Source organism: Pezoporus occidentalis, unplaced genomic scaffold, assembly GCF_034315485.1.
Source record: "Pezoporus occidentalis ecotype Australia unplaced genomic scaffold, CSIRO_AGI_Poc_V1 ctg263, whole genome shotgun sequence".
In the NCBI taxonomy this organism is placed as follows: Eukaryota; Metazoa; Chordata; class Aves; order Psittaciformes; family Psittacidae; genus Pezoporus; species Pezoporus occidentalis.
In genome coordinates, this window is record NW_026914534.1 from 221,383 (window position 1) to 246,370 (window position 24,988).

Here is a 24,988-nt window from a genome sequence, read left to right on the forward strand (position 1 = left end):
ATCAGACTAACTTTACTATCTAACAACTAGGCATTTCAGCAAAACTAATTATTTGGGTTCTCTCTGTAGCAAAAGCAGAGAAACAGAAACATAAAGAGGGCAATTCAGTGGGTCTGATCGCAAGTGGGTAATACTACTCACTCATTACTCTGTCAGATGGATGCATATCTCTTCTTGCTCAGGTTACAGCATGACCTCCCTGGAGCATGCTGTTGATTCATGTTTCTCTCCCTGACTGTGAAAGGACCCCAAACAACAAGCTGTGCTTAAATGCTTATCTTTTCTATGAATAAAGTTAAATGAGATGGGCCCACCCTCTTTTTCTATCACTGTGTTAAAATGTTTCACTACAAAAGAAACAGAGGCAGCTATTCTAGAAAAGGGATTTCAGGAGATACTAAGAAAAATCATCCCTTTAGCAGTTTTTAAATTGAAATAGGAAGAATAGGTATTTCAACCGTTCTGGCACAAAAAGTTGATAACAGCATGGCACTTTTAAAGAACTCGGAGATGACAAGACCGATATTCTAGAAGTGATTCTTCAGTTTCATTTTGAAAATTCCCTGAAGAGGAAAAATCAGAAATACTGCTTTTCATTCCCACTCACCTGGAAAAAATGTCAAGAAGCATCGACTTTGGCAAAACCAGAGCTTCCAAGGCCCAGCAAAATCAAGACCTACAGCCAGCACTATCAAAGTGCAGAAGCAGCTCCTTAGAAGGAATTTTTCCGCAAGTTGGACTGTGCAGTTCATTTACATCTGCAACATGGCAGAAACCTTGCAACAAGCAAGAAGACTTGATACTAGCTAGTCTACTCCAGGATGGTGAGAACTGTGGTCAGTGGGCTGAATTCAAACATAATGGGGTATTGGAGATATCACAAGCAACATGAGTTGAACAAAAGCAGACATGGGATGACCATATAAACCCAAGCAGAACTAGTCTGCAGCTTTTGAGTATTCCTGGGTATACTCACCCATCTCCCATAACATTCTTAAGAAAATCTTGCTGTGCCTTCATTTTTTAGGAAAAAAAAAAAAAAAAAGAAGGCGGCTTTTTGCTGGAAACAGCAAATCTATAAATTTGGTAACTAGAGACAGGAGCAGCTTAAAGAATGGCTGCTTGAAAAACTTACTGTAAAATGCCTCTCAGCAACAAGCAGGATTTATCCTAGAGGAAATGGAAGAACATGCTCCCTCTGGATGCTCTCCCTGCAGCCGAGGTTGTATAGAAAGGGGTGAAAAAAAAATCAGCAGCTCTGCATGTCAGGTCTTGTCTCAGAGGCACGGCCTGGCGGTGGAAGGGCAGGTGAAGGTAGGAGCAGCACAATGATCCTCTATTGCTAATCATAGTGACTGCCGACAGCCTGATCTGAGACCTGGGTTAGTCTGGCCTCTTGCCTCCTGTCTGTGCCTCCAGACAGCAAGGTAGCTAAAGAGGCACATAAATGTAGTGCTTCGGTTGGCGTTGGAGTCTACCCCATGCTGTCACCACCTCCTGTGTGGTAAGGCTTGGCTCTGTCCCTAGAGGGATGTACAAAGATACGCAAGAATGACAAAATGCCAGCGATAAAGCCTTCCAACATCTCCTATTACTGTAATTGGAAAAGAGAGTGGTTATACGTTCCCTTAGTCCTGGATTTTCTTGCGGATGACATCAGGTTTTAATGAGAAATAGATGCTCACATGACAACACACACTCTTACCTTTCCACAACACAACCATGTGAATCCACATCTCCAGTCAAAACCCACATTCCCTCCTGTCTCTGTACAGACACCAAAGCAAATAATAAATGCCCCAGAAACATCACAAGGAAAGGCCTCTCCCTTACCCCCTTTCCAAGGAGCATCTTCCCAGAAGAGTCAAAGGCTGAGGTTTCCCTTGGATATCCCTCTTCCTAGTGCTGCCCAGCACATCTTCAGCATTGCTGCCCATGCACAGCCCACCATACAACACACAGCATCTGACTTTCCTTCAGAAGAAGCATGAAGAATGGGCGAAAACCCCATCCTGGCTCTGCAGGTCTTCTGCCTGTACCAAAAAGCCAACATTCCTCACTTCTCCTCCCTCTTCCACCTCCTTCTTAGAGAAAAACTCCGTACATTACTGTAAAATTAGGACTAATGTTGCGTAGAAGAGTCAGAGGGATAGCACACATGGACACACAAAAGTGCTGCTTCACTCTTCTAACACAGAATGAGTGACTTGCAAAGCCACTACAGATCAGCCACAGGGACAGCCACAGTGACAAAGACGGGTGTCTCACTGCACAGACCTCATGTGCTGGTCCCACTGCAGCGCACTGCTGGCCAGGACGTTGTCTCCAGCCCCTGCCAGCAGCGGTGACAAACGGCAGGAAATCATGACAGACTGCCATGTCCCTGCTCTGTCCCTGTCCCTTCCTCAAATCCAACCTGGAGCATCCTGGAGGAAGCCCCATCTGCTTCTCATTCCAGACCGTGTCATGTCATAATTATTCCTAATTATGCCTCATTTAGCTTGATATGTACCAGATTGGGAAAGATGCCCTGGTGAGAGCGAGCATCTTGGACGGCTGCAGCAGCGAGGCGAGGTGAGAGGAAGTGTGAAGCAGAAATTAATGAGGGCGGATGCGGGGCCCCGCAGGCACAACCCTGCAGGGGAGGCGCAGTGCGGGGCTGGCAGCCCGGAGGGGCCGCAGCGCTCCGAGGCCGGGCCCGGCCCCGCTCCGCTCCGCTCCTCCCGTAGGGGCTGGCACTCGCAGCACCCTCTGCAGCCCGCACGGTGGCGCCCGCCGCACCCCGGTGGAGGCGCGGCCCGGCCCCTTTGCGGCTCCGGAACGCGCGTGAGTGCGGCACCTTTCTCCGCCTTGGGTAGAGGGGCTGCCGGTGCGTCCTGATGGCGGGGTGGGCAGCCCCAGCCCCTCCTGCCCCTCGACCGCTCACTGACCGGCTGCTCTCGCAGAAGAGGGGCTCGGAGTGTCCTTCTCCCCTGCGCTCACCCCAGGGTCCCACTAAGTCCCAAGTGGTCCGTGGGTCTGATGGCATAAATTCATCCTGGTCCACTCCTTCGCTGCAAGAGGACACACACAACAGGTCGCTACAAAATTAAAGCTGCAAAAGTAGCAGTACCAAGACACTGGTTAGGGGCACAGCACTTTCCAGCTTCCTGATGGAAAGCCTACATAAGTGGTTTTTTAATGGGTGTGCTTGTCGTACTGCAGGAAAGCTCCACTCCCTATTTTTTTTCCACACAGCAGCATGCCCAGGTATGCACAGCACCCTCAACTGACACACCGGAAGGCATGCCGAGTTCAAGGCAGCTGATCCTCAAAACACAGGTACTGGGAATCTCATGTATCCACCACGGACCCTGACCGACACTTCTTCATCCTTGTGCATCAGCCAAAGGTGGAGACTGAAATGCCGCCTGCTAACATGTGGGAACCAGCAAGTAAAACATGAAAAGGTCTAAAACCAGCAGGGATGCTGCTCAACAGGGGTTCATTTGGAAGGGGCGCTCACTGCTCTGCACCTCTCCGGTGCCTGCTCTGCATAAGAACAGTGAGGAATCCTGCTTCAAAGGCAACTGTATAACAACAGCATCACTGTAACCTAGTCAAAAAGACATTTTGAGGCAGAGGGAAATTAACCAGCCTGGGGACAAAATATGAAGAAGTGGCATCTTCACATGCACTGCTTAATTTCTGGAAAAAAAACAAAAACCCAACAACTTCTTTTTTGCTTGGATCTGAGCTCATGCAATTAAAATGGCTGTTGGGAGAGCCAGCGCTCCACCGCATTCAGCAGCAAGCTGCATCTCTGAGCTGATGCAGGCATTGCATCTGCAAAACCACTAGCCCTCCCCTCTGCCTCTTTTTCCTCCTCAGAATCCACCTCACGAAAACCTCACCAGGGAGGCAGGCCTGCCTGCAGCCTGTCCTTCCCCCAGCTCACCACTCTTCTGTGCAGTGGGAGAGGGTCACATTCCAGAGGGAGGGAGGCAAAGCCATCTGCAATGCAAACAAGCAGCTGCTGTGGGAAGAAGCTGGGCAGTGAAGGAAGGATGATATACTGACACAGGCTGAGCCAACATAAACACTTGTGATACAGGTGTCTGTGCTCTAAGAGATTGCCTGACTTCATTCAACTGTTTTGTAAACCAATTTAGTTAAATCTGTATAAAACCAGTGTTTCAAACAACCCCAAACACTGTTTAAAAAGTCATTAATAAAACATATCATCCTAAAACAAATACATATTATGAAGGCTTTCTTTTTGCTGACAGGATATATCTTTTCCCTCCGTATTTCTTTTCCCCTCTGTTCTTTCCTTTAGAGGTTATACATTCTTCTGTGCCATGACTGTCCCTTTCTTTCTGTACTGTACAATAATAGGGTTGTCTCCATTCAAAAGGGTGCAAGTCCACTTTTAGCATTTCTCACTTCTGTGTAAAGTAGAGCTAGAGAGATGTTGGTTCATTTTTATATAACCTCCGGTAACATTCCACCTGAAACAATATTTTTAAGCAGATTTTAAGCAAAGTAGTCTAAGCAGGATCCAGCCAGACCCCTTTCATTCTTCCAAACTGACCTCCCTTATAGTTTGTAGTTATTTAATCACTCTGAAAAGATGTTCTTATTTTTCTTGTTTTCAGCAAGGTCACTTTTTTAAAAGCAATGTTTGTATTTTTCAGTGTTTGTAAGTCCTATCCCACCTAAATCGAGTCTTTAGCTGTGTCCAAAATTAACCGTTTCAAAACCCCAAGAACTTTTTGCAAGCTTGCCCCAAATGCCCAATTAGTTCCATCTCCTTCACTCAAACCCCTTCATTTTTAAAACATGATAGAGTTATAAAACAATAAAAATAAAAAGACAAAATTACTGTACTCCTAGCAGAAGTCACCAACATTAGGACTAGTATAGGTCAAGTCTTCCCCAGACACATCCTCTTTTGTGATCTTTGTTTCATCCAGAGGAGGAACTTTGGCAAGTGAAAACAATGCATTGAGGGTGTTGAGGAAGACTTCATGCATCAGATGGGCAGCTCTGAAGAGTTAGGAAGGGCTTGAGAAGTGGCTACAGAAGCAAGGCTGGCTGAGGCTGGTCTGCAGAGGTGATAGGAAGCACTTAATCTCTGAGCCACCAGTGTGACAGCTACAGGCTCTGACTGAAAGGGGCCAGCAGTGCTGAGTTGGGATGGAGTAGCTGGAGGATGCACCTCTGACTGGGACTCTGGCTTGGTGGGCAGAGGGACATCCACTGCCTGCTCCTACTGCAGTCAAACTGCAAACACAGGCAGCCTCCCTCTTGCCTAGAGAGCACACTGGCCTCCTGCCCCATGCCACACAGCTCTGCTGGTTTATACCCTGGAAGATGGACAGCCCCAGAGCACAGCCTTATGGCACGTCACTGTTACAGAAGGGCACATGGAACCCTCACATTGCTGCCCTCTAAAGAGCACAGACCTCCACCTGGGGAAACCAGTGTGCACGCATGTCCTGGGAAAGGCTGTCACCCACATGCTCCCTGCTGTCCCAGATTCCTGCTCTTTATCAGTCCCAGAGCCCCTTTCCACCACAAGATGAGGCTCAGACTGGCTGTGGTGCCAGTGCAGGGGTTGGCTTCTAAAAGCCGTGCCAGTAAGACTGTTCTGCTCTAAAGGAAATATTCAGAGGAAGCCTTATGTACATTTGGCAGGGACCATAGTCCAGAACCATCCAGCCTGGTGACTTCGCTGGAGGCCTCATGGATAGACAGTCCAAGCCAGGATTTGTGATTGTTTACCTTGACATCCATTTGGATACACTCCAAGTGTAAACAAGGGATTTAGATGTACAGATTATTTGCCCTCATGGCACCAACACACGAACGCAACTACTAGGAAGATTAGAGACATTCCATCTGCTTAAACTGCTCCCCTTTTTCCTGCCAGCACTGATCACTGATAATTCTGATGATGAGGATTTAAGGCCCAGTGCCACTAACTGTGACTGGTACCAGGGTGATGATTGCATTTCCCATGGGACCACCCTCCCAGCTCTGTGCAGCCCATTTCTGCTCATCTCATTGCAGAAGTAGTCTCATCTCTGCTGCCATCCCCAGCAGCTCTCGTGCAAGGCACTGGACAAAACTGTAGCAATAACATGGTTCTTGCCTTTTTATTTGGCTGTTTAACCAAACTAAGATGGTCCAGATCATGAGAAAAAACAGCAGACAACAGAAGGAATTACAGGAAACGTAGATCTTAGTTGTCCTCACACAATTGCAAGTTGTTATGCTAGTTATTCATACTTTGAAATGTCACCTCTTTGGGCTGTGGCCAAAAATAGTTTTAGTTCATGCTGGAAAAAAAAAGAGGCTTTGACCAGAAGTATCTTTACTAAGCTTTAACTAAACAATTTGTTATCAGTAATTACTACAAAATAAGAGACTCTCTGTTCAGCCCTTCATCTTTGGGAAGAAACACAATAAGTAATTATGAGTTTGCAGTGCAATTACATAATGGTTTAGTCTCAAGCACTTTCCTTGGTGGTAGACAATTCTGTCACTAAGCTGTGAACTCAGAATGTGGTTTAGCACTTTTGGCTCCATGTGTCATTTGGACCTGGGGAGCAAAGCTTTCCACGACTTTAAGTGCACACTTTTGTAGCGCGAGCATGTTCCACAGACTCTGTGGGAATTTCACCAATGCTGAATCCATCAAAACCTATTTTCTAGCCCAAGTTATAGTCTCCTAACCAGATAATGACTTAGCTCAGCCTGACTCTGTTTGAGAGCACAGATAAGAACACAGCAGAAACTAATCTCCATGGGAGGCAGTGACACATACATGCTGTGCTATTGCACTCTTAAGCCTTCCAGCACTGTCCCCATTGGGCTCTGGTAATGTTCCCCTCCAACCCACTGAAGGAGAGAAGCCAGAGAGTTGTAGTCTATGGGGCGGAGTCTAGTTGGAGGCCTGTAACTAGTGGAGTGCCTCAAGGGTCAGTACTGGGACAGTACTGTATTATTTAATATAATCATCAACGATTTAGATGAGGGAATTGAGTGTACTATCAGCAAGTTTGCTGATGACACTAAGCTGGGAGGAGTGGCTGACACGCCAGAAGGCTGTGCTGCCATCCAGCGAGACCTGGACAGGCTGGAGAGTTGGGCAGGGAATAACTGGATGAAATATAACAAGGGAAAGTGTAGAGTCCTGCATCTGGGCAGGAACAACCCCAGGTTCCAGTATAGGTTGGGAAGCGACCTGTTAGAGAGCAGTGTAGGGGAGAGGGACCTGGGGGTCCTAGTGGACGACAGGATGACCATGAGCCAACACTGTGCCCTTGTGGCTAAGAAGGCCAATGGCATCCTGGGGTGTATTAGAAGGGGGGTGGTTAGTAGGTCGAGAGAGGTCCTCCTTCCCCTCTACTCTGCCCTGGTGAGACCCCATCTGGAATATTGTGTCCAGTTCTGGGCCCCTCAGTTCAAGAAGGACAGGGAGCTGCTGGAGAGAGTCCAGCACAGGGCAACCAAGATGATTAAGGGAGTGGAGCATCTCCCTTATGAGGAAAGACTGAGGGAGCTGGGTCTCTATAGTTTGGAGAAGAGGAGACTGAGGGGTGACCTTATTAGTGTCTATAAATATATAAAGGGGGAGTGTCACGAGGATGGAGCCAGGCTCTACTCAGTGGCAAACAATGATAGGACAAGGGGTAATGGGTACAAACTGGAACACAAGAGGTTCCACTTAAACTTGAGAAGAAACTTCTTCTCAGTGAGGGTGACGGAACACTGGAACAGGCTGCCCAGGGAGGTTGTGGAGTCTCCTTCCCTGGAGACATCCAAAACCCGCCTGGACACATTCCTGTGTAACATTATCTAGGTGTTCCTGCTCCGGCAGGGGGATTGGACTAGATGATCTTTTGAGGTCCCTTCCAATCTCTAGCATGCTGTGATACTGTGATACTGTAACCCTTCTCCCGGAGTGGGCCAACTGATTTAGATGATGGGGAGTTAGTGATGATGGTTGATGAGTGGTTTAGGGCATGTGATCCCATGCTACCAAAGACTAGCAATTTGAATCATAGGCACCCCTTCCCTTTATTCCTCTCTCTTTCTGCAGTAGGCCCAACACCCATTAAAACTGGTTGTTGTTTATCTGCTCTCTTGTGATCCCATCTCAGTATCTCAGCTAGGAGATCCAGATCCCATTCTTATTCTTGGAAGGTAAATGTAGTAACCCTGTGCATTCTCTACTGCTTTTTGTCCTAGCTTATTCTTTTGATGGGTCAGAGGATGCCTTCAGTGCTGTCCAAACCCCTGCTGTATTCAAATAAATTGCCTTTTTATTTTTTTAATCTTCTAGAAAACACTGTTTGCCCTCTAGAGCTCACAGCTATTCCCACACACTCAGAAGCAACAAAACCAAAATGCACTAAATCCTTTGCAGTCAGCTTAGCAGGTAAAAGCAAAGGTACCCAAAGCTGTGCTTGTAGGGGGGCACGGAAAGAGCAGAGAGAAGCAGTGAGTAGGGAATGTGCTCATAATAATGTTTATCTGAAGTGCAGCCCCTGAATGCAGAGGGGATGTACCATGACGACCACCAATATAAGACCCTTTTCTAGGCTTTTCGCAGAAGTTTTCATGAGACAAGAGTCACCTGTGGGTCATAATGGAAGAGCTACAGTGGGACACGCATTGTTTAGATGGAACTGCAGGGGTAGTTAATGGAATGGACTATGTGAGGAAACAGGCAGCTGCACTGCGTAGTAAGGACCATCTCTACAGCTCAGTGCTTAACTGCTCCTAAATCTCTTCTTTCATTTGTTGTGTTATTCAACAACTGAGACTCTAATAAATAGGTACACTCAGCTCAATGAAGCAAAGAGGCTGGGGCTTCAGGTTTCACAGCAGAGGCTGTAAGGCATTGAAACTGCAGAGATGGAAATCATTGCTGTGAAAGCACATTTCATCACTTTCTTCCCATGAGTGGAAATCCTTACACCTCCTGCCTCCTCACCCCCAGTACCCTAAACGACATTCAACTGCATTGTGTAACAGGGAAAAACTTCATCTGCAAGACAGGTCCATGGTAGCAGGGCATCTTCCTCACCCTTAGGGAGAGCTTTTGGGCACAGGCAAAGGAACTTTGCATCACACAAAGCAAATTGCTGTTTCTGAGTTAGATTGTCATAGAAAGCTGAAGCCTCAAATGACAGAGATAAGGAATATGAGGGATGGATGGCAGAGAGACAGTCAGTTGAGACAAGAGAACAATTTTGTGGGTTATTTTTTGTTTGGGTTTTGAAGATTAAGAACGTTGTACTTCCAGCATATGATGCACAGTAAATGCTGAAAGGCCAGAGGAAAAATGGGAAAAGTCCCTGAAAACCTTCAATACATTATTGAAATATGAAAAGGAAAAGGTTTTGTTTCCATGGCAACGGGTCCTATAGTGCTTCTGTTGGAGCAATCTACCAGAGAAAGAGGACTTTCCCTGTTAGGAATGCTGGTGAAGCGAAAGATAACTACAGAGACCCCTTCTCTCAACTGGGTGCATTTTCAAATATTCCACTTGATGTATGTAAGTGCTCAGATGTTACACAGCCCCCAGAAATGGATGTCTCATAGATGACAGAGAGTGAGCTCCTGAGCATGTGTAGGTGACTGTCACAGGCCAAATGTCTGTGCAGGTTTGAGCACCTTGTGGGTTTTTGCCCTTCCACCATGCTTCTTCGGTGTATGAATAAGACCTGTGGTTTCAGCAGAAAAACTTCAGAGTTAAAATCCTTGCTGACTGCAGATTTTGCATTATGAAGTCGCAGCTCTCTCCCCAGATAAGAGGACTTTGTTCGCATCTGTCTCCTCCCATTGCCTGCATACATACATGTCAAAGCTGAGGTGCTCCATGGCAGCTCTTTTGCCACAGCATCATGGCATGAAAGACTTCAAGAGAAAAAAGGAATATGAAACAGGAGAGGAAACTTCTGAGACACAGAAGATACTGATATAAGAAGAACTGGAACAGGACTCCAAGCATAGCTTTCATCCTTTTGCAAAGAGCATCATTAGATCATCCCTTACTAAAAATAATCATCTTTAATACTGAAACTGTCTAGGGTATGGTCATGCTAGAGACTGTCACACATTTTATAAAGAAACTCCTTTTTTCCAAAGAACTTAAAATGCAAGTGGGTAAGAGAAAGATTTAGATATCTGTATTTTGCAGGTGGGAGGGAGGGATGAAGTATAAGAGGTTAAAACACCTTGTCTGAAGTTACACTGAAAGTTTATTATAGAAGTGATTGAACCTACAGCTCCTGACTTCCACCCAAACATTTAATGATACATATATCTGCAGAGCCACATTTCCAGTTGAAGAACTCAGCAGATGCAGCTCAGCTCCTGGGTGGGACCCAGCATAATCATATAGGTGCAATAAATACGGGCAGCGCAACAGCTCCATGATTATGGGGATGTGGCAGACACTCCTCTTCCCACCATGGTTTCAACAAAGGTATTTTCCTCCCAAACTAGAAAGAGCACCAACTAAACAAAATAAAAAATAACCCAGCATGCTTCAGCCTTAATAGCATATTACATAGAGGAAGCAGGAGAGTATTTACCAGCTGGAAGATATATACACACTGATCAGCTGCAGTACAGTCACTTAGGGCAGCAATAAACCACCCTCTCCTATATTTTAAGGGCCGAACTCTGAAAGGACATGCTAGGCAAATTTTGTGTTGGACAGGTCTATCTGCTGTGCTTCTTGCTTCCACCTGGCTAACTTTTGGGAGAGGAAACATGGGGAGGAGGCAAGTAGAGACTGAAATGTGCCAATAGCTAGAGAAAACAAGTACATGTTCTCTCAGGCACCAATGCCAGGATCACCATCAGCAGGTGAATGTTACAAAACTGTGCTCCGCATGAGCAACCTTAACACCCCTGGATCCTGAAGGGGAAAATGTACATAGGTGTTAGGGCCTGCACAGCAGTTTCCTTTCCTTTCTCTGGGGGAGCTGGCAGTAAATGTCAATCACAGCCTGAAGCTGGCAAAACACTTCTAGAAAGCAGACCAGGCAAAAACCAATGGCCACAGATAACATCCTCCCATTGTGCTCTGCAATTACATTGTAATACTTCCCCTCCTTAGTGCTATGGGCTGGCATCCAGCCTTTCTTTCCTCCCACATAGTCAAGTGCCATTCACTCACCCCTGACAAACCATAAGAGCAAAATCCATGTGGCATCTTGTCCATTCTGATTTCATGTTCTGCTCCAGTCACCTACCATGGATTTCTCCTGTATACTCTCAGAACACACAAAATCTAGACATCTACACCTATGTGTGCACAAGACTCTGGCCTCCATCAGCCTCATATCATTATAGTCGTTAAGGACAGCATAACATTACCCACATTACCAAAGAGGTAGATTTCTTTCTCTGATCAGGCATCAGAACAGCACAGTGGCCATTTGAAAAGATGCAGATTTTGAGCCAACCATGTCTTTTAAATTTCTTTTTCTTGCAATATTCTCCATGTAGAGTCAGAGAAAACCTGCAGGGTTTTTCTGCAAGGCTCCTCTGCCACTTCCTGCAAAGCTGCAGGAAGGTGATCCTGTAAAAGCATTTTCAGTAGCCCTTACAGGTATGGCAGTGATACAGGGACAGTCACAGCAAGACACAGTGCAGGACTCAGAGAGAACACAGAGACTCAACAAATGCAAAAGGACTGAATATTCCACAAACAACACAAAGATGCTGTAAGTGATCTGCCTCACACCTCACCTCAGATCTCCACATTTACATATAGGTATTACATCCTCCTGGGCTCAACTCAGGAAATTCATGTTAGAGTTCAACATGCAGGACGCTGGAGCACAGGAGAAACAGCAGCTGGAATAACTCTGAGGAGAAGGGGAGCATGGCTTCCCTGTGAACACCCCCAAGGCATGCAGTCTTTCCTAACTCAACACCAAGGGCATCCCAACGGGCTGGCTTCAAGTTAACATAGCACTGTGATTCTCATCTGCCCAGTACTAAATTATTCCTTCTTATTACCACTTTTCCCTGCAAAAGTTAGAGAAGCATAGGGGACATCTGAATATTTGGTGGCTTTACATAGCCTACAGGCTGCTCTAAGTACAGAACTGGTACTTTATGTCCAGCTCACGCTGGTGATGCACCCTACACCGGAGACCATATCAGGAATGGGAGTCAATGTAGAGCCTTGCACAGAGCCTGCCCTAGGGGTAAGAAAGGTTTTCATTAGCTCTTTTCTGATAGAGCAGCTGCACCCATCCCATAATCATCTCTTCTAATACAAGCTAATAAGTGGGCGGAGATCTCAGTGCCTTCTCCCTTCTGTGAGGACACCCCACCCACAGCTGTGTACCTAGATAAAGCACCAATACATTACGGATGTGAGGTAGAAAATCATTCCTACAGCTCCATTTGCAAGATAATTTATAGCATCTGCTTCTGAATTCAGACAAGAGCAATGCTGCAGCCTTTCTAACCTGCTGCTCTTGTTGCATGGTTGTTACCATCTTCTGGCTGTTCTGGAAGCTTCTATGAAAGGGAAACACATTAAGGAACCTCAGGCTGGCTATTAACAGACACTTGTCCAGATTGCAATAGAGATCATAGCTTGTCTGGTTGCCTGCAGTCTCAGAAGAGGAGTCAAAGACTGAAGTAGTGTGACAGAGACGGTATTCCTGCTGTCACCTGGCAGTGCTGGAAGGATCAGCAGTCAGGTGTAGGAGGCAAAACAGGGCACCATAGTCTCTCCAGTCTCACATTAGTAATCATAGTAGAAATGGCATTAATGTGTCAAGGAAAAGTGACTCAAATGTGTTTTTCCTGTGTCATAATCTCAAGATGGGAAATCCTCTTTTTGAACCTGCCATACACTGCCAGAGTGCACCAGGACACCCTATTCCTTCAGTCACAAAATCTTTCAAGCCTTAGTGGTGTGATGTGATACTCTCCCCTTGCCTATGCCTGGCTGACTGAGGCACAGATTAGCATCTCTCCTTTGCAGCATATGCCTGTCTCTTTCTCCTGTACACTTCTTCCTCAACCATATCAGAGTTGCCATCTCCCTGTGAAAACTCAGCTTCTCACCTGCAGTTGGACCCCAGTTCCTACTGGCAAAAGGTAGGGAACAAGGTGCTACTCCCCTTCAAAATAATAAACCCCAGGGTGTTTGTCTGGTCATACCTGGTGCCCACTAAGAGGACAGAGAAGCAATCCAGCCTGCCATCATAAACACACTTTCAGAACCTGGCACCTTTAACTTGGATATCTTTAAGTGTAGGGGGAATTGTCCTTTGGAGGTCTGCATATCCATGGCTTGGACACTGGATTTACGGAAGACGTGTCCCGCTTTCTTCAGTAAAGGACTGGCTTAACCTCTCTGATGCACAAGGATAACATAAGCCCTTCCAGGCTTGCTGAGGTAAACTGTGGTTCACACCAGGATTCAAGCTGTGCCTGAGCCACTCAAGCAGAGCTGCCCAGTTCTGGCTCTCCTGTGGTCAGTGCCTCCTGCCAGGGAAGGAGCAGACAGACAGCAGCAACTGCTGCCATGCTGCAGGACACTCATGGTGCTCCTGATGTCATTGGCCTTCCTTCCAAGAGCCCATCTGCTCCTTTTCCTCCCCCCCCCCCATTTTATGCAAAGCAGCTCATTAGTCCCATTAGCAGCCAAGCACCATCTCTGATTGTTCATCAGTGATTACTTTGTTGCCCCCCCTCACTCCTGTTGAGCCTCATTAGTGCTGCTAGGAAGCAAGGGAGCTGTTGGGATATTTATAGGAAGTATGGGGTGTCCTTTACACTTTATTGCTGTCTAATATCCTTTCTCCACTCACCACATGTCTCCTTACCCCAGACCTCCCCAGAAGCCTCCTCTTAGTATGGTTGTTATCCAGGAGGTATACTGAGACTGGGAAGGACTAGACAGGTTTGGAGACAGGGAAATGAGGAAGGCAAGCTGGGTATCTGTAGCAGCCCACAGATGAATGCAAAGAGATCATCATGTGCACACATTCATCTTGGGGATGTATGTGCCCCAGCTTCAAGCACGGCAACCTGCACGTGGTACTGTGTCAGAGACTGGATACAAATGTACCTTCATGCAGGACATGCAATTCCCTGCCTGTAAGCTGATGGAGAGCTGTACCATGTTCCCAACAGCCCCACAGGGAGTGACGCCCTTGGTTACTCACGAGAATATTCTTTCATCTGCACTTCATCACGGAAGCAACTAGACAAAGACTAATCATTCATTCTGATACAGGGGAGAATAATGGTTCTGACAGCAGGAGATACTCAGCTTCTCTGGGAGGAGAAGAGAAAGTGTGGGGAGGAGGAGAAGGTTGAAGAAAAATCACAGAACAAGGAGAGGAGGAGGAAGGAGGAACAAAATCCTAAATCAGTTACCTAGTACAGACACCTTTATGACTTCATAAATGGAATATGCTTAGTGTCAGCAATCTATGCCTTACAGCATCATGAGGATACTTCTCCCTAGTCAAAGCCATAGGCCCCATTTGTGCCAGCAGTCAAACCGGGTGACATTTTAATACCGCTTTTCATCTCAAGATTGCATCTTCCTTCCAAAGGGTCCCAAGGAGTTTTTAGAACCTTTCCAGACTCATAATTCATGTCTTGCAGCAGTGAAATGGAGCCTGTTCCTGAGAAGAATGAACCAGCTCCACCACTGTGCAGGAGTTTTGCACAGAAAGTAGTGATAGCTCCTGTGTCCCTCTGAAACCATGCAGTACGCATGTGCATGAGGAGGGGGATTTCAGGGTACCAGAATGCAACTGCTAAGTATGGAAGCTGGCCAGGAGCTGTAGCCAACTCCTCAGCTAATATGTAGGTTAGCACTGGGGAGCTGTAAAAAACAGCACTGGTGATTCAGAGCATGACAATCCTCCCTCTGTTTCCCTGGTGGATCACACCCCTACAGGTGGTCAGACCTCTTTGTGTCTGGGGATGGCTCTTGGAAGAGGCTGCAAGCCAATGTTCTGACATGAGTAGTTGTTCCGGATCAATCACCAAAATGTAGGGTATTGTTCCAAGTGTATTGGACAAAATCCAAGCTTAGGAAATGGCATCACACACTTCCAAATCCCTCTTTTGGGTTTCAATCAATTCCTACTATTTTCCTTTCCCCTTCAGAATGGTGCCTTGCTGGGACCACTGTGCTTCTCCCCTGCTCTCTGAGTGCCTGCTCCTTGCCCCAGACCGGCATGGGTGAAATGGATTATCCTCCTGGAGACAGTGCACCTACCAGGCTGTGTTACCCTCAGAGCTGCTGACTGCTCTGGTTATGAAGAATCATGGTTTCTAGGCACCATGAGTAATACTTAGCATGATATCGCCATTTTCACGTCCCAGAGCTGTGCAAACATTAACTAACACTAACTCTGATTAGCTATAACTCACTGGAAAGTAGGTAAGCTTAATATTAGCCCCATTTTTTAGCTGATGACACTAAGAAGGCCCAAGTTACTTGTCTCTGTTGTGGAGCCGAGTTCAGCAAAAGGACCTGGATGAAAATGAGCAAATATGTTTTCTAGGCTGTTTCACCATTCTGAGGGATATCCTGGTCTCCCACAAAACATACATTTGCCCTAGCTGTATCTTAGGAGCTGAGGACAGGATGCCTCAGTCTGCCATGCCACAGGCCCCCTGGAAGTGCCTGTGTGATGCTCAAGCAGTTGAGAACCCCTTCACTTCACCTGGGAGGCTGATGGTTCCTTCACCTGCTACCATCTCCCCCAGGGCATCCAACTGGCACACATGACGCCAGCAGGCCTCAAGGAGATTTCCTACAGCCACAGTCATGCAATACTATAGCACAGGCTGCCCCCTTTCTTCCATTTCCCTATCTGAAAGATGTTGGATGAAATAGCAAAAGTCTGTACTGACTGTGCTAGAAGCAATATTATGGGTGTAAAGTGATGCTCTGAAGTCCTACCATGGTCCGGTTAGCAATTGCTGAAGAATATGCAGTTTCTAAATGCTTTCTTTAAAAAAAGCATGGCCTTTGTGCAGGGACATTTGAGTTTTAGATATTGCAAGTCACTGCTGTATCATTCTGTCCCCAGAAACTGACTGCGCTTTCTTTTCTTTCTTTCTTGGTTGCTCTTTTCCACTAAAATCCAAAGCTATCTTTAGCAGTTGAGAATCAGGAAAAGTCTTTACTTCTTCCTTCATTCTTGCTCCTGTGGTTCATAGTAGACTTTTCAGCAAGGTCATCAGAAATACTGGCTGGAAGGTTGGCTTACGAGACAACTGCTAACTCAGGCAGTTAGTCTGCTTCAAAATCCCCTCAAGCCACTTCCATTAGCAGTAGCCCTCACCTTCACCCCTCCCTGTGTCACCACATTCTTCTACCTGCCTGCCCAGAGGTGGCTGCATTTCCCTTGTGGATGCAACTATTGGGGTTCTCTTCACTGCATTGCTTGCAATGGAGCCTGAGCTTTGAGCTGAGCAGTCACCATGTTACAGAATAAGAAGTCAGGATCTCTCTCTTGCAAAATCACTGTGGAAGTTTCTCTGCTTAGTGTTGTGTATACAAGGACAGGAAAGGTTGGAGAAATAACACAGCTGTTGATGAAAATACTTTTGTCCAATAGTAGGAATGGACAAGAAGAAGTGTCAAAGTTAGTGCTGACCAAAGTGGATGATTCTTGAGTGGAACAGGATGCCACTCTGCAGGCTTCTTTCTTTGTATCTTTTTACTACTATATAAACCCAGGATGCACTCAGGTCTGGAGAACAGTAGACAGTTCAGGTCCCTGCTCTGCAGGAGGGCAGAGTGGAGTCAGATTGGGCATGGAGAAGATCAGTTTAAATGGCCAGGGGGATGGAGCAGCCAGCCTGGGAGGAGAGGCCAAAATGGCTGGGGTCTTTTCTTTGGAAGGATATTAACAAGCTTTACAGTCACCAAGGCCATAGGACGCTGGGAGCTGGGCTGCTGGGACCATTGCTCTGACTTGGTGGGTCATTACATTTTAGGTCCCACTGGTACCATGCATAGCGGGTGTTCTTTCACACAAGCCCAGCCAGTACAGACACATATCACACAAATGAAAATCTGCGGCTGTCCCAGGGTTTTTGGTTTTGCTTATTTTCATCCTGGTCCTTTTGCCACCCTCCACCTCCAACCCAGTCACATGTCAGTGTATGCAGTGGGCAGACAGTGGGACAGGCAGGACCCAGGCACCCTCTAAACACTGGCTCTTTACACAGCCACAAAACTGCTGCAGTGTTATCTACGGCTGTAGCCTTGCACAGCAGGAGTTCTGCTTGAAGTCAGCAGGGCTTAGAAGAGCAGAAGGAATAAAGACGCCATTTTGCGTTTAAGTGGTGAGCATAGTTCCCCACTTTCTGAGAGAAAAAGTGAGTGGGGACTTCACTTGTGTTATCTGAGCACCCTGAGGTGCTTAGAGATAGAGGGGAGGATAAAATTGCAGTCGCTCCCAGTCTCCCTGGGAAGACGAGCATTGCACCTAGCCAGTAGCCATCTGCCAACTGGGATGAAGGCTTTGCTTCTCCTTATTGCTATAGCCCAACCCTCGTTTCCTCACTAGATATATTTAATAAGCAGTGCTCAGTCTGACAGCTGTCTTACAGCTCACACATGAGTTCAAGCCAGAGTTTACAGAGAAATGAAGGAAGAACATATATAATCTCTAGAATTTCTCCCTCCTCGTTCACAGCCTGCCTTTTCAATATTCCCAACTCACCTTTGCCTCAGGACTACAGCCATGCACCAGCGTTTGCTCATTCAACATACAGTTTCTGGTGACGGAAGACATCATATGTGGGAACAGGTGGTGGAGAAAGAAAGAAGCAGAGGAAGAGAGAAAATTATCCCTCCTTCAGTTACATTCTGTATGGAGAGGAAAGCAATGCCAAATTGAGGAGCTTTAAGAACTGATTCAGCCACAGGCTTTGGAGAGCACACCTACCTTTATGGGGCTGCATATGAATATCCCGTATTCTTCATGCAGAACATCCTTTAGGGTTTATCACACTTCAACTTCCTTGCTAGGAACTGGACTGCTCTGCTGTTGCACAAATCTCAACTAACGCAGGAGAGTTCAATGAGAGACCTTACTGGGGGAGATGATTTTATTCTAAACCACTGATTTCATTCACAGTCATTCTTTCATGCCCATGTGTTCTCAGGCACCAACAGGTGCCTATGTGCTGGAGCTAGGACTCCTTGCAAAGACAGGGAGACAAGGGACATGAGCTAACAAGCCATCACAACTCCAGAGCTCCTCTTAGGCAGGTGGCCACAGGTTGGTTTTGGAGCTGCCTTTTGCTCACTTTAAGGGTTCACAGTGGTTGTGATTTTTTGTCTCCCTACCCTGGTCCACCTGTCAGAAGTATTAGGAAACACTATTGATTTACTCATTCTCTTTAGTCTCCTTACCATCTTTAGTGGCTTCAGGCTTGTCATTTATCTTACCTCTTAAAGGCTTCAGTCTGTCTTTTGCTTTTTCCCAATCTGGGTATATTCTGAGCAGCTGTGAGATGTGCTGTGATCTTGATAATCTTCTAGCTTAGGTGTCACCAGCGGCTGTCATTCCTGTCCTTCTGCCACGTCCTCTGGTGCTGTTCATGCCCATCCATTCAGCTCTCAATGTTTCTGTTAGATCTCTACAATATTTTTGGCTAAGGCATAGTCCCAGCCCACACACCTTCCATCGCTATGCGTGGAAGACCCTATCACAGAGGATAGACATTTTAAATGAATGGCATATTTAGTGAAAGAAAAGCTGTTTCACTCATTGGTGAGTTTTGTGTCTGTAAGAAGCATGTCCTTACTGCACAGTAACCTGGTACAGAGAGTTTGTCAACAGGGCTTCCGTCGTCACCAAGACACATGTGGGTGTATAGAAAACCCATCCCTTGGTTGACCAGTGTCAATCTGACTATAGACCGGTGCAACTAGGCAGTGGGAAGGGGAGAAATTCACATTTGGGCAAGTAAAAATACAAAATCTGAGAGGTAGATTTTTGTTTTTTCTTTTGTAATGATGTCTGTCTGAAGTTGGTTACCTGGTAGGAAAGCTGGGCTGAGCCCTCGCAGAGGGGGCAGCTCACTACTCAGGCTGGAAAAGGTTTCTGGTGAGTTCAATTTCCCCATCATTGCAGCCATTTGCTATTCAGCTCCCCTGGGCTCAAGCAGAGTGGTGTTCCCCAGAGTGGTGGTCCACCAGCCACCCAGTAGCTTCTCCATACAGATATATTCAGGATCCTGCTGTGAGGGACTGTGTGAGGTGCAAATTTACTGATGTACTTGGGTGCCCATGAGTTTCTGAAGATCTCACTGTCAGGCACCTACACACTGTTGTAAGTCTTCTCCCTAGGACTAAGGGATTTACCCTGAACACACGAGAAGCTGAGACCAGGACTGAGGTCACCACAGCTTCTTTCTGGTCCTAGAACCCATCTAATAGGTGAAGCTGCCCTATGGAGTCTTCCCTTGGTGTAGCCATGACAGCGCAGAGGTGAGACCACTCACTTCAGGAAAGATGGTTTTATTCCTCCATTCCTTAGGGTAGGTGCCTAAAATACCAGGACATTTGGGCCAGATTTACTTGTGTTGAATTTGTGTCCTAAAGCCTTAAGTACAGCCTCACATTGATGTTTGCACCTCCTCACCAGAGTTGCCATGCGCAGCATGCAGATCCCCTCCCCAGACACAGAGGTCAGTGTGCTCAGCCCCCAGCACTTCCTAACAGCTCAAAATACAGAAGCAGAGCTGGACTGAAGCCAGTGTCAGTTGCATGCAACAGATTTCTAGGGATGCTATCAGATGGGGATGCTGTGGTTTACCGTTAGCAGAAGAGATTGCTTATATTGTAGGAGAGCAAAAATGTGGGGTTTGTGGGCTTGTTTTTTCTTCAATGCTAGACAGCTAGTGTTAGAGTTAAGGTTACAGTGTGTGTAACCAGTTAGGTGGCGTAAGTCAGATCACTGACCCTGTCTGAGTAAGGTCTAAATGACCTCCTGAGTTTCTTCCAACCTAAATCTATGGTTTTGGCCCCAGATGCAGAGTCCATTTTCAGTTCTGGAAGAACTGCACTGTGAATACCAGGCTCTGAATTTATCTCATGTATGGGAAAGTGATTTCTTTCTTTGCAGTAGTAATCCCTAAAAAAAACTTTAAAAGATCTTACTTAAAATACCTGTTAACCTGAAAGATACATAGTGGAACACACATGAATAAAAGAGCTTAGATTTACAAGCAAAAATAAATGAAAACCAGCAGCACCCAGGAACATAAAGTGGGTTTGAAGATTTTAGTAGAGTTGAGAATGAGTTAGCTCCCTTGTGATCAGCAGAATAACAGGCAGTGGCTGAAATGGCTCAAATAAAATGCAGCTATTTTGGAGGCAGTGACCCTTTACCACTCCAACAGCCGCTCTCCATTTACCATCTCTGAGAGAAAATGTCTGGATTTTCTGCAGGTAAGAAGAAGAGGGAACATTAGCAAACAGAAAACATGCATGAAAAGGCTGAAGTAATTACATTTAAGGCTAAGGTCTCATGGTAAATACGGCAATGAAGAACTGATCTTATCTTGACCATCCTAACCTCTGTTAGTGTATGAGGAGTTTTGGGTAGGTATCCTGCTCTGTAGAGGACTAAATCAGACCAGTCATGGCATTGAGATTGCTGCCTGTCATCACATGCAGTCACACAAGAGATGCTCAGGGTGTTTCTAACAAACTGTTACAAAATTAAGACCAATAACATGCCACCACTGTAATGTGACATTGTAAGAGGCTAGACAGAGCAGTGCTGTCATTGTTGTGGGCCTCTCTATTAAAAGGGAATTTGTTAAGCTAAATTCCCAGGTCATCCTAGAAGGCAGCAACCCTGCTCATGCAGGGAAGAGCTAAAATCTAGCAGGAAAATTAATAAGCTCAGCAAATGTCTTGAACATGTGAGCAGGACACATCAAACATATCTGAAGCTCTGCCACCACTCTGTGATCTGCATCCTGTCCTGAGCTACGACTGCCTCCAGTGATGTAGAGAAAGGTAGAAAAGAACCAAATGTGGAAGACTGGACGAAGTAAAGTCAAAGTCCTGACAATATCAGAAACATTGAACTATAAGCCTGACACAAGATAAATATAATAGAAACACACAGAGATTGAGTTTCCTTCCAAATCCATTTGACAAGCCAATGCAATGGACAGTTAAGAACTCATATTTCAAAGTTATTTCTTCTCTTTAGAAATCCATCTATTTAGTTAACATATATACTTCCCAAGCTTCTAATGTAATATACTACTGAGTGGGGTTCAAACATTTCTGTGGCGAAAGCAGCATTAGAAACAGAGATAAACTGAGCACTGGAGCAAATCTGGATACCTTGCCAAAGACCCAGACAGCTAGACATGTTTTCAGCACATTAAAATCAGTGTATTGCATGCAGATGCAGCTGCTTTCAGTGATCCATCCCCACCTTAGTTACAGAACACATGTCGTCCAGTTTTGGGGAAAGGTTATGGCACCCACAGCTCCAGAGTCCACACAGATTCATCTCAAAAGCATGCTGCAAATGGTGTCACCAGCTCTGAAGCTGTGACCGTTAGGATAGCAGCAGTACCACACAGGCTGGCAGGGTGCTGTGCATTGCAGGACAAAACGCTCTTGGACAATGGAAAGGGAACAAACTCTTCCTGGAACAACAGAGACTGAGCTTAAATATCCATTCAGAACAGAGCAGCTCTGCTTTCACACTTCACTTGGAGACTATGATACATCACCTGAAAATGAAAGCCAGGCACACTTGACATTCCAGGAAGAATTCTCTTTTTCAGAAGTATACATAGCCTACTATGCTAACTGTGCTCTCAGTCAGCCTGACATTGCAATTTAAATATCTCAAAATGGGTTAAGAATCGGGGCAGGGGAAGAGAATGACAGACCTGTCTCCAGGTGGTTTCTCCCACCTTTGGCAGCACCCAAAACTGCAGGACTCTAATCTGGATTGCTAAACTTTTCTCCCCAGGCCTTCCCAAACTGCATAGGAACAGCCAGATGCTATTGCAGAGAAAATGTAAGGTAAGCAGCATGTAGCCATCTCACCTGGAATTTGGCAGAGGAACTAAAATTAACCTTTGTGGCACTGAAAAAAGCACAAGGGTCACTTTTCACATCTTTTCTGGGCCACTGCTGTGGCCCAAGCACAAGTGATCCACTACATGCCCAACATAAGGTGCCTTCCCACTTTGTTTTCCTTGAAAGCTCCATGTCCATGATCCACACTGATCAGGGCAGATCTGCCTCAATTACATACACAAAAATAACTCACAAAGGTGCAGCTCATGGCCAGGGACACTGGAGGTTTCAAAACATCTGAGGCCACAGATGCATACAGAGAAAAATGCTGAGAAGGAGAACTTGAACAAAATATTTGCAGAGTCTAAATGGGGTTTTAGTCTCTGTTTTAGGGGCTGGAATGGGAAGGATGAGAAAGTACACCCATCTGGGGTTTTGATGTCATCTCAAGGTGTGTAGTGTATGTCAAGGCTGGGATAGATTGAGGTTTATTGCAGCTCTCATGTACTTAATGCTCAGGTGAGGGGAAAAATTAATGTTACAAGGGGATTCTCCACCACTGTGGATTTTGTCCTTTGGATTATCAGACGTCTCTGAAAAATGAGAAGAAAAAGAAATCTAAAAGGGATTGGACATCGAAGCTGAGCAGGGAGAGATTCTTGACACAAAAGAAGTATTCCCTTCAGATTTGCCCCGCAGATTGTTGCTCTGTTTGGAAGTACATCTGGGCAAGGAGAAGAAGCTCCATTCTGGAGAGGATTCCAGTATTTTTAGTTATGTTGGAGGATGTGTGTCCCAGTGTGGAACAAACCTTCAGTTTTCACAGGAGGATATTCTTCCTAGCTTCGGGCAGGCCAACCGATGGGTTGCCAGTAGACCAAGGAAGCCTGTATCTGTGCAAGTTAAAGGTGATTTGCCACTCAGGTAGGCTAAGGAGGAGATAGAGACGTTTCCCAGAGCAGACAGGAAACATACAGGCTGTGAGACTCACCTGGCAGGCATCCTCCATTATGATGCCTATTAAGATCAAAACTTCCTCCAAATTGGAAGATCCTGAAAGCAGAAAGAATAGTCTGAATTCTTCCAGCCACCCCCAAATGGGAAGCTCTCACCAGCCATTAGCAATATCCTGCCAGGCCCTATCTCTGAACACACAGCAGGACTTTTTTGTGTTGTGCAAGGAGTGTAGAAGCACAAGGAGTGTAGAAGCCTCATAACCCAGCTCACTGAAATTCACTGAGGACCTGCCGTGCTGTTGGGGGTCCAGTTCAGGCCCAGCCAAATATTCTGTCTGACACAGGAAGCTGGTTTAATACTGTTTCAAATGGCTCGAGCATCTGAATGTCACTGCTTATCCATTTATATGACCCATATTCTAAGAGTGGCCAAGGGATTCAGACAACGTTATGAACTGCAGTAAAATTTAAAGGCCTCCCTACCCTCAGCCTCTCCATGGCCATGAGCGCTCTATAAAATCCTAGATAGATCAAATTAAACAGTGTGAGGAACAAGTTAATTGGTGGTGTCACCCAGACTGCTACATCTCATTGTTTAATTAACCAGTAAATCACCACAAGCGGCAGTGTTGTCCCTTGTAATATTTGTAATAGATAGGGAAAAGTTGCCTTGAGGGGCTACCATGGAGCACATGCAAGTACTAACACAGCCCCTCTCCCTCTTGATGTTGCACTTACCTCCTACTGCCCTGGGTAATGGAGAAGATAATGAGCTAAACACTTCTTCTCCTGCACGGGGCTGATCACTACCTAGGCAAGAAGGAGGCCTAGAGACAAAACTGAGTGAGGCTGGAAGCATTACTACATCACAGCAAAGGGGAGCCTCTCTCCTGCCTGTCAGCAGCAAATCTCCCACAACACCAGCTGGCTGGAGCCTGGTGCTTCAGTTAGGCCAATGAAAGTTTTCACTTCTCCCTCTTTGTATGAGCACCAGTGTGGCAGCAGGGCCAGGGCAGTGATCACTCCCCTGTACTGGGCACTTGTGAGGCTGCACCTTGAATCCTGTGTTCAGTTCTGGGCCCCTCACTACAAGAACACATTGAGGTGCTGCAATGGGTTCAGAGAAGGGCAGTGAGGTTGGTGAGGCGTCTAGAGCACAAATCCTGTGGGGAATAGCTGAGGTAACTGAGATTGTTCAGCCTGGAGAAGAGGAGGCTCAAGGGAAAACTGAAAGGAGGTTGTGGTGAGATGGATGTCAGCCTCTTCTCCTGCGTAATAAGCAATAGGACAAGAGGAAATATCCTCAAGCTGTGCCAGGGGAGGTTTAGATATTGAATACTGGGAAAAATTTCTTCACCAAAAGGGCTATCAAGCACTGGAACAGGCTGCCCAGGGAAGCTGTGAAGTCACCATCCCTAGAGGCATTTAAAAAATGTGTAAATGTGGTGCTTAGGGACATGGTTTAGTGGTTGACTTGGCAGTACTAGGGTAACAGGTGGACTTGATCTTAAAGGTCTTTTCCAACCTAAATGATTCTATGATTCTGTAATTTCTAATAGCTTCCCTCCAGTTGGCAAGACAAGCTCCCCCCTTCCGCTTTTTGGGGGGGTTTTAGCACCTAATTAATTAGTACTGACGGCAGAGTTTTATGCAAATTTTATTTAAATTCCAATCAATGCTCTCATTTCCGTGCAGTTATTTTTACCATAGCATCAGCACTCAGGTGGGCAAGGAACGAAACTACCCGGGGAGCAGAATCTGATGTGCCCAGCCTGAAAAAGAGACTGGAAGCAATGGGACCATAAGAGGGGCTGCCAGGTGGCACAGATGCATCCTCACCATGCAAGCCAGTGCTGAGGGGAAGAAATAGAAGCAGTTATGGTTGCAAGGCACTGATAAACTCTAGTAGAAGCAAGCAAGTCTTGATTGTGGAGACCATAAAGTGCTGTCTTCT

General features: G+C 46.1%; 2 protein-coding genes across 2 annotated transcripts in view; one reads left to right on the top strand and one right to left on the bottom strand.

Annotated features, from left to right (window-relative positions):
- LOC134166482 (histone H2B 5-like) overlaps nt 1–12,716 on the top strand; it is a 218,780-nt gene extending 206,064 nt beyond the window's left edge. Inside the window, exon 2 of the mRNA XM_062624160.1 lies at nt 12,704–12,716. The gene's annotated coding sequence lies outside the window, so the exon portion shown is untranslated. The remainder of the gene's footprint in view (nt 1–12,703) is intronic.
- The window catches only part of GSG1 (germ cell associated 1), a 90,390-nt gene extending 71,726 nt beyond the window's left edge, over nt 1–18,664 (bottom strand). The window contains exon 1 of the mRNA XM_062624157.1: nt 18,467–18,664. The gene's annotated coding sequence lies outside the window, so the exon portion shown is untranslated. The remainder of the gene's footprint in view (nt 1–18,466) is intronic.
- Nucleotides 18,665–24,988: the final 6,324 nt, after the last annotated feature.